We start from the raw sequence: 18,599 nt of genomic DNA, 5'->3' as shown, positions 1-18,599 counted from the left end.
ATTTTCTATTTTTAAAAAAATTAAATATACTATATTTAGAGCAGTTTTACATTCACAGCAAAATTGGGCAAAATGTGCAGAGAGTTCCTGTATAGCTCCCACCCTGCCACACTCACAACCTAGCCTACTATCAACATTTGTTGCACACCAGCAGAGTAGTACATTTGTTACAGTCTAAGAATTTTTTTTAAGTAAAAATCTGCTGAGTGTGGTGGCTCACACTTGTAATCCCAGCACTTTGGGAGGCCCAGGTGGGAGGATCACCTGAGGTCAGGAGTTCGAGAGCAGTCTGGCCAACATGGAGAAACCCTGTGTCTACTAAAAATACAAAAACTGGCTGGGCATGGTGGTGAGTGCCTGTAATCCCAGCTACCCAGGAGGCTGAGGCTAGAGAATCACTTGAACCCAGGAGGCAGAGGTTGCAGTGAGCAACTGGTATCATACCACTGCACTCTAGCCTGCGGGACAGAGATAGACTCTGTCTCACAAAAAAAAAAAAAAAAAAAAAAAAAAACCCTCCACGACACATCTTCACCCAAAGTCCATCTTTTTAATTTTTATTTATTTATTTATTATTTTTTGAGACAGAGTCTCACAGAGTCTCACTCTATTGTCCAGGCTGGAGTGCAGTGGCTTGATCTTGGCTCACCATAACCTCCACCTCCCTTGTTCAAGTGATTCTCCTGCCTCAGTCCCCCGAGTAGCTGGGATTACAGGCACATGCCACCATGCCAGGCTAATTTTTTAAATTATTATTTTTTATTTTTAGTAGAGATGGGGTTTTACTATGTTGGCCAAGCTCATTTTGAACTCCTGACCTTGTGATCCTCCCCCCTCAGCCTCCCAAAGTGCTGGGATTACAGGCATGAGCCACCACTCCCAGTCCTAAAGTCCATCATTTACTTTGTGGTTCTCTCTAGGTGTTGTACATTCTGTGGGTTTGGACAAACGTATAAGGATTTTTGTCCACTATTATAGTGTCATACAGATTAGTTTTACTGTCATAAAAATCTATAGTCTGCCTAATTATCCCTCCCTCCCCCTAACTTCTGGCAATCAATAATTTATTATGATTATTATTTTTTTACTGTCTCCACAACTCTGCTTTTCCCAGAATGTCATATAGTTGGAATCATAAAATATGCAGCCTTTCTAAGTTACCTTCTTTCACTTAGTACCATAATATTTAAGTAACTTAATATTTAAAATATATTCTCAACTTCTTAAGTTAATATTAACATATATTTCACACACATTCCATGTCTTTACATGGCTTAACAACTCATTTTTTTTTAGCACCTTATAGTATTCCCTTGCCTGGAAGTATCAGAGTTTATGTATTCATTCATCTACTGCAGAACATTTTTATTACTTCCAAGCTTGGTATTACGAAGAAAGTTGTGATAAATATTCCTGGGCCAGTTTTGCAGGACATAAGCTTTCAAATAATTGAGTAAATAACAAGAAGTGTGATTGCTAGATTGTATGATAAGAATATGTTTAGTCTTGTAAAAAAGTCCCAAACTGTATTCCCACGTGGCTCTACCATTTTGCATTTCTACCAGCAATGGATAAGTTTCTGTTTCTCCACATTCTTTTCAACATTTTGTATTGTCAGTGTTTCAGATTTTGGCCATTCTAAGTTTCTAATTTTTTTATTGTGCAGTGGCATCTCACTGTTGTTTTAATTTGCAATTTATTAATGACATAAGGTGTTGAGCATCTTTTTATATGCTTATTTGCCAACTGCATATCTTCTTTGGTGAGATGTTTATTAAGATCCTTTACCTATTTTTTAATTGGTTTGTTTGTTTTCCTATTGTTGGGCTTGAAGTGCTCTTTGTATATTTTGAATAACAGTATTTTATCAAATATATCCTTTGCAAGTATTTTCTCCTATTCCATAGCTTATCTTCTTATTTCCTTGACATTGTCTTTCACAGAGGCGACATTTTAAATTTTAACGAATTTAGCTTATGAATTATTTCTTTCAAGGATTATGCCTTTGATGTTATATCCAAAAAGTCATTGCCATATAAAAGGTCATCTATATTTTCTCTTATGATATCTTCAAGGAGTTTAGTGGCTTTGAATTTTACATTCGGATGAATGTTTCACTTTAAGTTAATTTTTGTGAAGACTGTTAAGGTTTATGTCTAGACTCATTTTGTTTGCATGTGAATGTTCATTTGTTTCAGATTGATTTGTTGAAAAACTATAGTTATTTTTAATTAGTTTATGTTTAATTAAATTGTATTGATAAAACATGATGGTCTTTGAAATTTAATCATTTGAAGTTCAGCATAATTTCCTTTATGGCATAATATATGCTCCAGTTTTTATAAATGTATTTGTGAACTTCTAAAAAATATAAATTATAAAAAAATTATACTTGTACATATTGTGTGTAGATTTTTTGTTACATTTCACAAACCAACTTTTTTTGTAGTAGAATATATGGGTAATTATAAAATCAAGTAAATATGACTTTACCTAGAACCTCTTCTTAGAAAATTGATACTTGTGTGGGAAGTTTATTGATTTGTTTAAATTTTACATTACTTCCTAGAAAATTATTATTGTTTTACAGTATTATATATCAGAAACTAACAGAGAAAATGTAACCAGTAAAAAATCATCATCCATCCATGAAAACCAGAGTGTAAAACTTAGTATGACTGATTGAAGTCCTTTGTTCTCTAGTACCTTTTCTACCTACCTTCTCAAAATATATTGTTAACATGTCCTATTAAATGATCAAGGGTGCTCATAGGGAGATATTCCAGTTACCTATTACTGCATAACAAATTACTTGTACATTAATGTTCATAGCACCTTTATTCACAGCAGCCCAAAACTGAAAGCAACACAAATGTCCTTCAATCACTAAATGGGCAAACAGATTGGAAGAGCTGGAATACTACAAAATACTATTTAGCAATTAAAATGAATAAACTACTGGCACAGGCAACAACTTGGATAGTTTACTCTGAGTGCAAAAAACGGAGCTCAAATGCTACATACCGTATGATTCAATTTGTGTAACATTCCCAAAATGACAAAATTATGGAGCTAGAGCAGATCAGTGGTTTCCAGGGTAGCTGGGTGTGAATCACACTGTACCAGATAGATCAAGGAAGTTTATTTGTGGTGCTAAAACAGTTGTATATCTTGACTGTAAGAGTGGTTATACAAATCTATGTATGGATAAACTACACAGAACTCCACACACAGAGAGACAGACAGACAGACATGCACACACAGACACACACACACATAAACAGGTAAATTCGTTCAGGTAAAAACTGGTGAAATGTAAATAAGGCTATAGTGTATTTGACAATATCGTATAATATCAATTCCTGGCTTGGGCATTGTACTACAATTACATAAGATGTTATCATTAAGGAAGTTGGATGAAGGTTTCATAAGAAATTATGTCTGCAACTTTCAGTTTATAATTAAAGTAAAAAGTTGAAAGAAAAGTAATTATTTAAATATAACATAGCTGTGCATAGCTGCATCTATAATTTGTTTATTTCATTTATTTACTTTTTTAGAGACAGGTTCTGGTTCTGTTGCTTAGACTGGAATGCAGTGGTATGATTATGGCTCACTGCAGCCTTGAACTCCTGGGCTCAAGCAATTCTCCTGCCTCCACTTCCTGAGTAGCTGGAACTACCGGCACACAACACCATGTCCAGATAATTATTTTCCTGTTTATAGAGATGGGGGTATCACTTTGTTGTCCAGGCTGATCTCAGACTCCTGGCCCCAAATGATCCTCCTGCCTCAGACTTTCTGAGAGTTGGAATTATAGGCGTTAGGCACTACACCCGGCCAATAGCTGCATCTATGAAGGGAATTCAACAATGATTGAATATCATTTGAGAAGTCAAGCAAGACTTACAACTTGCCTCTTCTCTTGTTTCTCAACATCCTAGGTTGCTCATTTGCCCTGAACTATGGTTCCATACAGAGTTCCATATGGAACTATGGGTTCCATACCCATTAAACATTATTCAACTTCTCTTTAGCCTTTTTGGAGTATCATCATGAAATAAAACATAATTAATGTTTAAACTCCCTCATGAACTAAATTTGAAACTTGAAACAAATTGTAGACATTCAGAGGGTCAGCTGCCTAACCTGATCATCTCTGAGTACATTTCCAATGCCAGCTTGTTATGATATCACAATGCTATGGTAACCCGGCTCTGCTCACCTCTGGAGGTTGGTAAATAAACTTGGTTTTTAAAACAAATTTATACTGCATTATTCTGCATACTGCGGTGGTGTAGTAATACTTGTACAAACAGGAAGCGTGAGTTATTATCTGTATTTGCCCCTGATCATTGCTATTCTGACCACCTGACATTGAAATTTAGTCCTGGTAATGCCAGTAAAGCAAGTGTTGAACACAGATTTTCTAACAAACTTTTTTTCCCCTATAAAGTACATATATCTTTCTTTATGAAAGTCATAATAATCTGAGTGGCCGAAATACTGTATTTTCAGATACTATCTGTGAACCTTATTTTATAATTCTATATATTGTTGAAATTTAAGAGTTTTTAGCTTTGATACTCTATTAGTTATATATCTAAAATTGTACTGGGTTAGCAAAGCTAGTTGATAGACTAACCCTGTTCATTAAAAATTAACCTGACTTGAAATTTCTCTCAAAATGTCCTAGAAAATTTTAAAAAAAAAATGGTATTAACAAGAACACATTTATTGCTTTAACAATCCAAGATATAAATCTAATGATGTTCTTTAATGTCTTGATTCAGTATTATCTGTTAGACATTTATTGCTAATTCACTTTATAACATACTTTATTAAAAGTCATTAAAACCTGCAGCTGCATCCCGTAATTATTTCCCAAATAAAGACAGCATTTATAAATGATCTCCTTGTTCAAAACACTGCCATACAGCTCACAAACTCTTTGCTGGAAGCCAGAGAGCTTTTATTCTTTACAAAAAGATATGCTAAGTAACTCATCAGATGCCAAAACTTTTTTTTCCTCCTTATTGGACTTGTTCCAGTTGTTTAAATTCCATGTTCATTAGGAACAGTTATAATACAGTCTGAGATTGACGCTCAAAACTTTCATTTATTTGAGTGTCATCTTCCTCCTAGGACTCAATGTCTTAATATGTATCCTTTATAAACTTGAAAAGGCTGAGTAATTTGGCTCAGCTAAGTACACTAAAGTGAAGATCTTATGCAAATGTTCTAGAAGTACACATTGAAGGAAGAGACTGTATTTCATTTTGAGTTTTGTTAATTCTGCTCAGAAGAAAATAGCCTATTGAAGACTTTATATGCTTATAAAAATAATGTAAATAATTTCTAGGCTTCATTTAATTGATTATTCTACCTTTATGCCTATTTTATCCATGTTTTCCCCTTGCAAAAATGTTTCAGGGAAATAAAGAGTGGGTAAGATTTAAAGGAATTTTATTTTCTAACAAAATCCCAACAACACTGAATTATACATAGTAGAATTGCTTAGTTCTCCAAACAATTTTATCCATTCATAAGCATGACTAGGAAATCTTTGGTATTTGTAAATGTTTTTGACAATATCTCCTAAAAACAGGGTGGGATATCTTTGAGTTATTTGGTAGAATGGTATGTAGTAATATGCGTATATTGCTTGAAATATGATTCATGAGACCTGAGAAAAAGGGCCTTAAAAAATTATTTCAGTTGAATTTCCAGATATTTGAGGTAGAATATCAACCGCAACTGGAAATAACAGTAATTAATAAAGTAGACATGAATCACTACATTTATCAGTACGTTTATGGAGAAACAGGAGAATAGTTAAAACCAAAAACAGTTACATGTAGTAGGTTCATTTACATCCAAGTTATTGATTTTTTTTTTGTTGGCAGAAATAAATTATTCCATTTCACAAACAGGACCAGGATAAAAATAGCAATGGTCAGTACATGAAAAAATAAAGGAGTTGATTATTTCACAAAGAATACTTCTACAGAAATCTAAAAGCAGATAGTTCTTCATGATCATGGGTTGTTAACTTCCCTATTATTGCCAAATATATATATGATGATATAGAAATTCCATCCAGATAACGGCTGACAGCATTATCTGCAGCTTTTAAGGGTAGGGATCATCTCTTGTGTCCCTCCTCCCTTCTCCACAGTGATAAACACCTCCTCACCCTCCATGGGTTAGCTTCACAGAGGCTCAGTGACTCCATACTTCACTGTGACTCAATGTAAATGCTCCTATTAATGCTCTAAACTGTCTGCCCTCATCAGTGGTGAAGGAATAAATTGCTCACCGTTTGGTGGTACATTAATTCTTTTGGGTTACTGGGGAGCTTTTTAGTGCACTGAAAAGGTAATTTGCTAACAGGCCCACTAGTGGTTTAGAAAACTTAATTGGCCTCCAGAAAGTAGATAATTTACTCCTCTAGTACCAAGATAAAAGCCAGGCAATTATCTGGAGAATCTGAGTGATTGAGAGAGAAATTTGAGTATCAGACAAAAGCCAACTTTTGTTTGCCTGAACTTGGGAAATTCCTGTTGTTCTGATGGAACAGACAGGGTCAGTTTATCTTCCAGGTCATTGAGCTGTAGTGAGGTATAAAGTCCACTAACGAAGTTTAGATGGGTCTGCAGATCCCTTGTATGCATTCTTCATGCTCCAAAATTTCTTTTAGAAAAATATGAAAATTTTTCACAAGATGAAAGGCAGAGAAGACAAATCATGTCGAAGAGAACATAATAGGATGATATAATAAAAAGAGACACCATTATCTGAAATGAATGTCAGCCTTTCAAGTAAAGTCAACACTGCTTCACATGTTCCAAGTGAAGAAAAGTCAATTTTCAGTGGCTAAAACAAATGAGTAACTATTGACTATTTTATGTGTATATTTTATGTATATTTTACATGATCACTTAAAATTGAATATATAATGAGGTTGAGAAAAGAAAACTTTAAACAGATGTCTTCCCAGGTAGTATGTGTATCTTTTTGGTTGACTATACTCTCATTTATAATTCCAATCACTAGACCTTAATCACCACAGACAGACCTGATCTGATCTAATGCAACAAAGCACTCATATTCCCAGAAATGCAGCACCATCTAATTCTAAAGCAGGCTGTAAACCGGAAGCAATAAGGGAGACAACACACATTGTCAGCAATAATTCTGTAGTGCTTTTACCTTGTCATAAAAAATTCCTTCTAATCCCTACCCTCTTCCTAGAATGAACATAATCTTTCTACTGTCTGTCCTTGATTTGATCTTGAGGATCTGACAGTCCAAAGATTATGTTAATCATTTTTCAGAAATGGTTCTCTCCAAGTTGCCCCATGATCTGCTTTTGAGCAAACCCAAAGGAACCTCAAACATTCATTCCTTTCACTTCTGTGCAGTATCAACACTGTTAACCATGATATGGTTCTTAGAACTCTATGAATTTTCCTTTATACCTTTCCCCTACACTTTCTACGACTCTTTTATAACCTTCTTTTCTCTTATTTTTTCCTACTTTTGAAAGGTATTTATGTCTGTAAGCAATTGTTTTTCTTTTATTCTCTCAAATAGCTAATACATTTTCATAATGGCAGCAGTAATCTCCACTTTGGTAACTCTGAGTTAGATAGGTCAGGTTTTACCCTCTTTCTAAAATTAATGGGTACTTCACCTGTATTTGGCTATTATGTTGTCTCATTATCCATTTGGCCTATCCCATGTCAGATGTCACATGTTTCCTTCCAAAGAGGCGTATTTCACACTTATAAAACATGTGAGCATTTACCTAGTACATGAAAACATTAGCTCATTTGGCCTCCTCCTGATTCTTGTTTAATGTGATAGTGGCATCACTAACATCTGGTCATTTAGTTTTATTAGGCTCATGTCTAACCTTCACCCAATTAGGAACAGTTCTCATCAGCTCGAGTCTGAATTCTGCAACAGAATCAACCCTGGTCCACCATGGTTCACTGAAGCTTGTAAAATATGACTTTCAACATGTGATTATGCTGTCCAAAAACCTCTGTGTTTGTATAAGATTAAGACCAAGATAATATATGAACTCTTCAAGATTCTTGAGAATCTAAATCCCTCCAGTTGCTTAGTAAAGCTAAAAGTCAATGAAATTCAGTTGCTGTTTTTTGTTGTTGTTGTTGTTTCTTTGTTTTTTATTTATTTACTGTAATCTGAAGCAAGTAAAGCCTATAATAGGTGTTATAAGAAGAGAGGCAGTTTTTCTTCCTAAACCACTTATGAATAGAAAAGTATTAAATGTCGATCTTAAATCTCAATTTTGACTTAATCTATAGAGAATCATTTAACTTTTCTGGACCTTGATTGTCCCATTTGCAAAACCAGAATGAAAAGGTCAGCTTACCAGTCCTGCTGTGAGAATCACATGAGATTCCCTAAAACAGGACTCTAACAATCATAAATAACACATAGAATGTGAGAAAATAGTATTATGAATGGAAACTGAAGTGTAGGGTTACATTTTCTTGACTGCATTTATTATGCCCTATGAAGACTTTATACTGAAACTTCTAGCTCCAACTTCAAGAAGATTTCTTGGAAAAAAACACAACATGGAAAATAAAAATAAATGAATTAGGTGGATAATAGGCAAATTTTAGTTTTCTCTAATTGCTTAAAAGGATTCTTAAGTCGAGAAAAAGATGTGTTTGAAGAGAAAAATAAAGCCAATTTGTGAAATTAATGAATTAGACAAACTACCACAATCTGACTTACTTTGACTTAAATGTGCCCTATTGTATTACTCTTGATTGTGTTATCTATAATAATGGCGTAAAATGTACACAAGTAGATTAATCTACTTTTGGGACTTTTACTTCTTCAAGATTAAAACCAGACCAGGGAAACAAAAGAAAAATAGTTTAGCTAAGCTGGAACAGGCTTACCACGTGTTAAATAAGGAAATATCATTTAAAACTACTGAAAAAAATCACCAAATACAGAAAAAAATGACTATTCAGAAATAACAATTCTTTTATCCCCAATGATTTTTTAATCCATTTCTGTGTCCTTTTCATATTATTCATTTGTTAATAATACAGGAAAAGGACACCCACAAAACTTTGATGTGTTAATTACATTTAAAGTCAAACATTTCATTTTAAGATGTTCTTTCCTTACGAAAAAAAAAAAAAAAAGCTTTTAGGGAAACAACAAGCCAATGAACCCGCTTTTGCTGAGTATTCCATCAACAGTAGATAAATTCACTGACTTAGAAATCTTGGGTAGATTCTTCACTAGTATTGTAGAGGACAAGTGTTGTTCTTTTTCTATCCTTTAATGTAGTCTCTCCTTTCTGCTGAAAACTGCACTATGCTAGAAATTTGTATTCTGAGATGAGGGAATATTTGCAGATATGAGTCAATAACTAATACCCCTCAATCAGTGTGATTTTGTAAAGCCCGCCCTACTTCAAGATTCAGCCCAATAAGTAATATTCCCTTAGTCAGTCCCAGTACACCTACTGGAACTATTGAGGAAGTGAACTGGACTGTAGATCTATAACTGGTAAGGAGGTGAGTAAGACGGAGAAAGAGATAGAGAAGAGAGGGGGAGAAAAGAGATACAGACAGAAACAGAAACATAGACAGGAGTGAGGGAGAAAGACAGTGAGAACAAAGAAAGAGGCAAACATTATCATGTAGGCAAACTGTACTTTGGAATGAAGACAACACTGAAGAATGTGGATAATGTTTGAACACTTTAATCAAGCCATACCTGCTATAATCTACTACTGCATGAGCCAGTAATTCTCTTTTGTAAATATATTTTTTGTTTAGTTGCTTATTTGGATTAAGCCATTTTGAACTGGGATTTTGTCACTTCCAGCAAAAAAAGAAATTAAAATATACAAATACCAATTAGGCAAAATAAGCTCCTTTTTTTTTCCATCAATAATGGCAGAATTGTTTTTCCCTTTGGCACAGTCACTATTAACAGGGATTAGAAAAGAATAAATTACAAAAAAATTTGTCATATATCAAACCAAAGCATGATCTTATCCATCCCTGTGTTTGTGCACTTGTCTGGGTGTGTGGACTTACATCATCAAACATACAATAAGACATCTGCCTCCAATTTGTGAACTCCAACAGAACATTCTATAGAGTGTGTTATAATTTGCTGATGAAATGTAAAACATAACTTTACAGAGGAATTATCTGTTTTTACACATATGAGTAGACACAAAAATAGAAAATCTGTATTCTGGGAAGAAGGAATATTTGCAGATATTAGTCAAAAACTAATCATCTTTTCTTAGTCTCACTGTTAGTCAAGGTTATTATCTGGGTTATTGTAGCTGTTGTGTGTGTATGAGGGGTAAAAACAGTAGCTAGAAAAGATGCTGGAATAAAATATATTATGGAATATTATTGACCTATCTTCATTACTATTTATTCTATGAGTTAATTTTTCTCCACAAAACTTTTGCCCATTCAAAAACATGAAGTATCTATTTTATCTCAGCCACTCATTATTTTTAGGTTTATTTATTTTAAAATTGTAGAAATATATTAAGATGAACCTTTTCATGAAGTCCTGGTTCATCGTCTCATTTTTAGACAAAAACCAAAAGGTCTGGAAAAAATTGACTAAATATCTCAGTTTGAGGTTTCTATTAAATATCATTGAAATGGGAAATGAAAAAGTTCGACAGCTATGTTTGGAATCTACCATGTAGTCTGTTTCGCTACATGCAAAATTTTAACAATCAAATTAGGTAAAACAAAAAGTAGATTTCACACAAAATTCTCTGTTTTCAGTTCTCACATTTTGTTCTAACTGAGCAGAGCTGAGCCAAGGACTCTCGACGGGCTCGCTTTCTGCAATGTGATGCAGATCTCACTGGCTAGCCTCACTCCTTACATGAACTGCGTACACCCTGCGGGAATTTGAATTTACAATCTATGTAAAGAGATATAAGTTTGAATAAGTAAACAGAAAAGGGAAAGTCTAGGACAAAGCATTAACAAAAGAACTATGTGGTGGTGAGGACAGTATGTTTGGAAGAGAATGTACAGCATGGGGGATTTATCTGGAGAAATGAGAGAGCAGTCATTGATCAGAGCCATGTGCATAGACTAGTCTAACAGGCCAAGTCATGACACTCACCAGCTTCAACAAATCCCTGGCAATGCACTAGCCATTCTATACAATTTGCTCATTAACTGTTCCCCGCAATACATTGCAGTGGACATCAGACTCAGAGACTTCACATTCCTTGCCCAAGTTTTTGTCAATAATGCCATTTCTATATCAGGATTCAAACTTAAGACTGATTCTAAATCCCATGTATGTTCCACCATGAGAGCACGGAAACATTTTCAAGAAGAATGGCATGACGGATGTGGAAGGAAAGTTTATGAGTTCAACTAAACATAGACTTTGTTTCTCATGGACATAATAATGATTTACCAATAGGACCAAGGATACAGATGAGCAGTTAAATTAAGATAAGGTGATTTACCCAAGACCACACAACCAATCGATGACAAACCATGTTGAACCTCAGATTTTGTGTGTACTGGATGCATTTTTAACCACAAAATACTCTTTTCTCATCTATACTCTAAATTTCTTAATCTCAGATACCTATTTCTCACTGTGGCTCCCCTTGAGAAGGTTCAAATAAAATTTATTATTTTCTTAATAGTTTTTCTTTTTTGAGATAGAATCTCATTCAAACTGGAGTGCAGTGATGTGATTATAGCTCACTGCAGCCTTCAATTGCTGGGCTCAAGTGATCCTTCCATCTCAGCCTCCTGAGTAGCTGAGACTACAGGCACATTCACCACACCCAGATATTCTTTTTAAATTTTTTACCTTTTTTTTCCTATTGAAGAAACGAGGTCTCACTGAGTTGCCCAGGCAGGTCTTGGTCTCAAACTCCTGCCTTCAAGTGATCCTCTTGCCTCAGTCTCCCAAGGTGTTGGGATTACAGGCATGAGCCACTGTACTTGGCCTTTTCATAGTTTTATATAAGTAACACATTATTATTAAAATTTTAGCACCATTTCTAAAAGATTTCAATTTTTCATTAGGTTATTTAGTGAATTCACCAGGCAAACACTTATTCTTTTAAAAAACTAAATCTTAAACTGAAATTGTGAGTAAATTTGTTAAACATAGAGCATATAATTACTTCACAATTTTTAATTTTAAAAATGTTTTCGAGTATGTACATTACATATGATGAAGTGATAATTACCAAGTATTCAAATGAATTGATTGAACGATACGTTTTTGAAAAAAAATAACATGATCACTTTAACTTTGCTGACAAATTGAAGAACAAATTCAGGAGACCCAAAATGATTTTCTGACTCTTTCAGTGAGTACAATGTGCTGAAGAAACTTCACAGTGATAATTTAAGGATAATTCAAAGGTAAATTATCTGGCCTCAAGACATTATTTTAATGACCTCTTACTCTTGATTCTTGTTCATTTTATTTTTTCGACCGTTTCTGGGTTTTTTTTGTGTGTGTGTGTTTGACAAAAAACAAACAATCTGAATTATATTACTAAGTAAGTGATGATATAATTTTTTATCTCTGGTGCAATCATATAATTTAACCACAGAACAATGCTGGAAATAACTGTAGCACCAAATATTGACTTACATTTCTTAAGCATACTATCAGGATATTTTTGTTGATAGTCTAGAAATCTATACAGACCAAATGTTGATAAATTACATTGAAAAAATCATAATGACTTTTAAAACCCCAATTAAGAAAAGCAAATAAGCAATGAAATATTGCTTATTTGGTTTTCTAAAGAGATTTCCTGAAGAGGCCTATGAACAGAATCTAGGCTTTGGACTAAATCAAGACAGCATCTTAACAGAATTTCCAGGCTAGCCCCTTAGATCAGCCCTCATGTTGTCCACATTTCACTCCATGCTCACAAGCCAGCAGTCAAATCACAATATTTTCTGGATGTTTTAGGATAGGGAGTTTTGAAGTCTACTTCATCCTATGAGTTTTCTTATCAATATCACTAATGGCAAACATTAACACTCCTTTATAAACCAGAAAATTATGGCACAAAGTAATAGATTCTTTGAGGGTCAAAATGAAAGTTGTTGAAATAAACTCAGGTCAACTAGGTTTGTCCAATTGATAAAGAACGTGGTGTCAATTCTGAGTAATAAATATTTTTTAAACTAAATCCACCTTCATTGAATATCGCTTATATTTATACCATTAAGAGATATAAAGGAAATGACTGCTGAATTATCAGGAAAGTATTATATTCCCTGAGGTGAGAGTTGTTAAATATAAAGGATGTGCCTGGTATATAGTAATTGGTGGGATTTTTTGATGAATGAATGAATGCTATTGGAAATTATTGATAGTAACCCACAGATACAACACTTGTTTCCAAAACACTCTCAAAATCACTGAATTTGGACTTTCCAGTATCCCACAAAGTAGGCATCATTCACTCATCTCATGAGTGTTCACATATCAGCTGTATGTAAATTATTGTGCCTTCATTGAAAGGTAAAGCATCCCCAAATTTAAGGAAGAAAAATTAAGCTGCAGTGAATTGAGTGACTTGTAGAAGATCTTACAGCCAGCAGTTTAAAAATTCTGATCTTTTGACTGTCGGGTAGTACTTGTTTCCCTACAACATGATGTGTAACATGTTTCTTGTTGCAGGATGTTGTCTCTTCCAACACATGCTATGTGCTCACTCTGATAAGCTAAATAGGAAGAAAACACCAAATAAGATGTCTCTCTCCATTTGAGTTCTATTCTGTAACACACTGTACAGATTTCTGGGAAGGTGAGATGACTACGGAAATAATTTCTAGCTTACAACATGCTTTTTTCTTTCCTAGTGACTTTGGTCTTGCTTGACGGAACTAGGTGAGTAAGCAGGTTAGCCGCCTGGAATTTATAAATCTTTAAGTGGTCAAAAACAGCCAATTACTAAATATTAGCAATAGTCATTTCTTATTTTTATGATTTTTGATAAATGTTTGAACTTGGTTGAAACCCAAGTAAATAACTCCAAAGGCTTGGAGTTATCTAATTCTCATTAGTTATCTAATGAGTAATTCTAATTAGATATCTAATTATCATTAGTTATCTAATGCCCACATTAGATAACATTAGAATCCAATATGATTTCATGGTATTGATAATTACATTAGAATATACAGGTAATATATAAATATTACTATATAGTCCATGCAAAAATTAATCAAGAAATGTTTTTATAATATTTTGGAAGAAGGCAATTGAATGGACTCCAGGGCTCATTTTAATTATCCTCTGGTCCTATATACACTTTACATTTTCTAGATTATGTAATCCTATCTCACTTTTCCCTTTTGAGTCTCAAATGTAAGCAACAGCAAACAACACTTAGTCTTATCCAATAAAGCTTTTTTTTTTAATGAAGAAGAGATACTGTGTTTGGTACTCCTAAGACCTCATGCATCGTTTTTATTCAGCAAAACAAAATAACTATCAAATCAAATAGATGTCCTTAGTGGAGTACAGACATCCCTTAATAAAATGCTGATTGATCTTTAAAGACAAGTGATTCTGTGCAATAATGAAGGTTGGTTTCCACTATCCCCTTTTTGTTGGTTTGTTCGACTATCTGCTTTGCAATTAGAGATTAGCATTAGGTAGGCATTAAGTTGCTTTCCCAAACTCTATCTCAGTATAAGGACATTTCCCTACAGATAAAGATTGACAAGGGCTTCCAAGCACTTTCAAGAGTTTGGGGTGAATTAGAGTTAGTATTTCTGTAACTAAATCTCCTAAGGGATTAGGCAAAGGTAACTTTCACTTTCTGAGATTTCAGTTACACATAGAGAAAGTCTGCCCCCTCTGCCCCTGAGGAGGGAACTGCTGCGGCCATATACCCAGAGGAGTGCTTCTGGAAACACATTCTCTGCTTACATTTTATGCCCTATTGACTAGGGGAGTCCCTCTGTGTTAATTAATTGACAACCAAAATAATTGTCTAACAACATGCTGTAACTCTCTTAAAATATGATTAAGTCTTCCATGTGATAATTTCACTTCTATACCTCTCCTATTGGGGAAAAAAAGGATTGTGTTAAGAGCACATTGTAGGTTTTCTGGGAAGAAATCCAAATCAATGATACATGTTTCTGCTCCTCAAATAATCATTCTTGACCTATATAGGGCAACAGAGCCCCCAAGGAGCTCAGTGACATAGATGCCTCTGCTCCTTTTCTGCTAAGCAAGCAGGTTCATGGTAAGTGGTGACAGTTAAGAATGATTTTTCCTCAGAGAGTAATTGCTACACTCAGCCAACATAAAACAAGAGGACATCACCACACCAATGAATGCCACTGTAACGGCCTCCAATGATTTTTGTGTTAAAATTGACAAGGAAGGTATGTACAGATGTGAAGTAGAGCCATTTTATTATCAGTTACACACAACCAATGAGATTAAAAGTAAAACCTAAAGATCTCCTGTAATTTTTCAAAGGGGTAAACTCTTTTCACAGAGTTGATTATGCATATGTCATCACATGTATTTACATGACTATAAAATTCCATCCTTGCAAGTGGAAACTCTTCACTGAACTGAATGTACTCATTGGAATTGATCAAGTTCTTAGTGAAATGTCAGGCACGGGTTATAAATTAGTGTAACTGCTTTTGCCCAGTGAACCCTTTTTATTAAAGCAGAATGCTTATCAAGGTCACTGTGAAAGATTGTAATTTTAAAGCTCCAGGGGAAGACTAGAAATAAGAATCAACAGAAAACAGATTTGATGAGCATTTTAAAGTTTACGGCTTTTCGGAAACCTATTGGCCCCTATCACTTTCTGAATTTCAGTGACAAATGTATTTTGCAGAACTAGTAAGTTAGAATGATTTTGAAATCCAGCTCTCCTAAAGAGACACACTAAAGCTTCTCATTTTCTGCCTTCTGGCAGATCAAGTTTGAGAAAGCAGTCTTGAGCTTTAAAAGGCCAGAAAGAGGGTGCTAAGTAAAAATGCGAGTGTCTCCTTACATAAGATTCTACAGGTGTAGGTATACTTGGGGGTTGGCATGGAGTGAGAAATCTGGTGTGTATGTATACATGTGTTTGTTCCCATGCATAGTTTGGTATATTGTGACAATATAAAATGTGTTAGAGGGCATGGTTAAACCCTCTCTATTTCAACTTTTTGAGCCTTGCACACTATGTAACACCGACAGGATCATTTGGGCATATATAAGACAACAAAATTATCTTGGGAAACGTCAGATTGTATTAGCTTTGGAAAAAAATAAACAAGATATGCACAGATCCAAAAAGATATTAAACAAGCAATAAAAAATGGCCAGCTAAAAGTTTACTGTATTTATGTAAGGTAACATGTATGTTATTTTGATTCTTCTTGTCACACAATGATCCAGAAACAATTATTTTAAAACAAAATTTCTTGTCTCCCCCTTAACCCCAGGAAAAATTACATTGCTTATGTTCTTTCTGTTAAACCATAAGACAAGTCATTAGAATTTTAAAAAAACAAAAATAATAGTGCTATCACTTACCTGCCAAGCAATGAAATTAGATGTCTTTTCAGTTTCTCTAACGTAGAATTTTGAGTAGATCTCCAACCTCTTTTCACAAAGCTATTTCCAAAACAGTTGCAATCCACTCAGGACCATTCTGTTTATTTCAAGAAGAGTGGGCCTTTTAACATTTCGACCCCTACTGCATGGCCCATGATTTCTCAGAGCTTCTAAGAACTTCGACTTTACTCTTCTGCCAGAATTCCTCCCAGGCCCCTATAGAAAAATGATTCTTGAAGTTGCTGCTGAGAGTTTAATCGGTGGAGCAAGAGTACTCCTCAGAGTCCTGTCCTTAGGTACAGCAGGTGTAGAGGGAGGGGTACTTTTCATCCATTAAGGAAGGGGACCGGGAGGCGAGGGAGTAATAGGAGACACCTCCTTTTAGCTGCGAGGAGCAAGGAGCCCAGCTGCCCCTGGCGACGACAGTGAAGGCAAGGAGAGCGGCCTCGGCAGCTTAGTTGCGTTCCTGTGGCTGCAGCCCGGTCCGGAGACGCTGTCCATCCCCTCTGGTGCTGAACTAAGGGGACGAGAGCCCCCAAGCCCAGCTCCCGGTCGCACTTTCCTCCACCAGCGAATCCAAGCAGCAGCTTCCTTCTCTTCCAGCCTAGCCTTCTCCCCTCCGGTGAATTTTTTTTTTTTTTTTTTTTTTTGGTAGAGGCTAATTGTTTCTACAAAATAACAGTCTCATTCTTATTTGGTGACAACGTTTCCGGAAAAACAGGAATCCGTGGGAAATAACATCTGAGCCTCCCCTGACTTTTCAGTGGCCCTGAACGAGTTTCCTAATGCCAGAAATGAAAGAAAACGCACGCACAGGCGCGCGCACACACACGCACGAGAGAGGCAGAGAGAGAGAGAGAGAGAGAGGGAGAGAGAGAGAAATACAGATTTGTACCGTGGAAAATCCAGAGCTTCTTTGGAAAGCTCATGGACCTCTAATTACATAAGATGAAAAAGGCTATTTTGGAAGACTTCGCAATCTTGATTACCAATTAAGGTGACCACATTCAAATTTTGAGATATCCAATTTGAAATTCCTAAATTAAACCCAGTGAAGATTCTTAGACCCTCCACAGGGAAAAGACAGGATATTGCTAAAATTTTAAAAGACAGAGAATGAAAGAATGAAAAAGACAAGAAAGGGCATCTCCACTGGGCTACCTTTTATAATGCCGCTGAATTGGATCGGGATCGGGATCGTTGCAGAGCCTCTCAGAGGATCCAGCGAACGCAGCTCCTGTGAGTGTCAGCGCTGGGCTCAGCGAGCAGGGAGCTTGGAGGCCCAGGGCAGTGCAAGCGAGTCTCCCACAGCCTAAGCTCCTGCAGCGGGGCAGAAAGCGGCTTATTTCACAAAGGACTGGATAAAGAAGGCACAAAGTCAGTCAGAGGGCTTGACCATCTCTGCCTTTGTAAAGCCGGCGCAAAGCCCAATTTACGTTTGTTTGTTTTTTGTTGTTGTTGTTGTTGTTGTTTTTGCTTGGCTTTTCAGCCCATTTTCCCTTCTGGTCTCCCACGCTGCCCCCTCGCTTCCCTACTCCGGAATCCGCGCTCTCCTGGGCCTTGAAGGCTCTTCACTCCCGCTCCAAACAGCCCCCACTTGTGTCTGTTCCACTGCTCTTGGCAACTGGCTGACAAGGAGCATAAAGAAGCGTATGGGTTCGTGATCCTGAGTGCTGTCACCCAGGGCTCCGCCACCCACACTCGGCAACGGGTGCAGACGCGAGTGAACTGAGACGGGAAGTTGAAATACATAACGTTGAAACTGTTGGAAAACTGGTCAAAACCAGGGCCATGCGGACCTTTGAAACTATGTAGAGTAAAGGGGGAAGATGGAAAGAGCTGGACTGTAACATCTCCCGCCTTTGCAGGCTCTTGACTTGTGCAGTGCAGATTTCTTTACCAGGAGGTTGTTGATAGACGTGAGAGGAAATTCGAGAAAGGCTGGCGAGGGGCGCTGGTGTGTGTGGTGGGGAAGG

The 18,599-nt window shown here is 35.9% G+C and overlaps 1 protein-coding gene across 1 annotated transcript in view; it reads right to left on the bottom strand.

The window, feature by feature from the left end:
* The window catches only part of SNTG1 (syntrophin gamma 1), an 895,276-nt gene extending 876,683 nt beyond the window's left edge, over positions 1 to 18,593 (bottom strand). The window contains exon 1 of the mRNA XM_031669313.1: positions 16,603 to 18,593. The gene's annotated coding sequence lies outside the window, so the exon portion shown is untranslated. The remainder of the gene's footprint in view (positions 1 to 16,602) is intronic.
* Between the last annotated feature and the right edge of the window lie 6 nt (positions 18,594 to 18,599).

The sequence above is a fragment of the Papio anubis genome, chromosome 8 (genome assembly GCF_008728515.1).
Source record: "Papio anubis isolate 15944 chromosome 8, Panubis1.0, whole genome shotgun sequence".
NCBI classification, from domain to species: domain Eukaryota; kingdom Metazoa; phylum Chordata; class Mammalia; order Primates; family Cercopithecidae; genus Papio; species Papio anubis.
The sequence above is the reverse complement of the archived record's forward strand: the minus strand, read 5'-3'. Positions and strand labels throughout refer to the sequence as shown.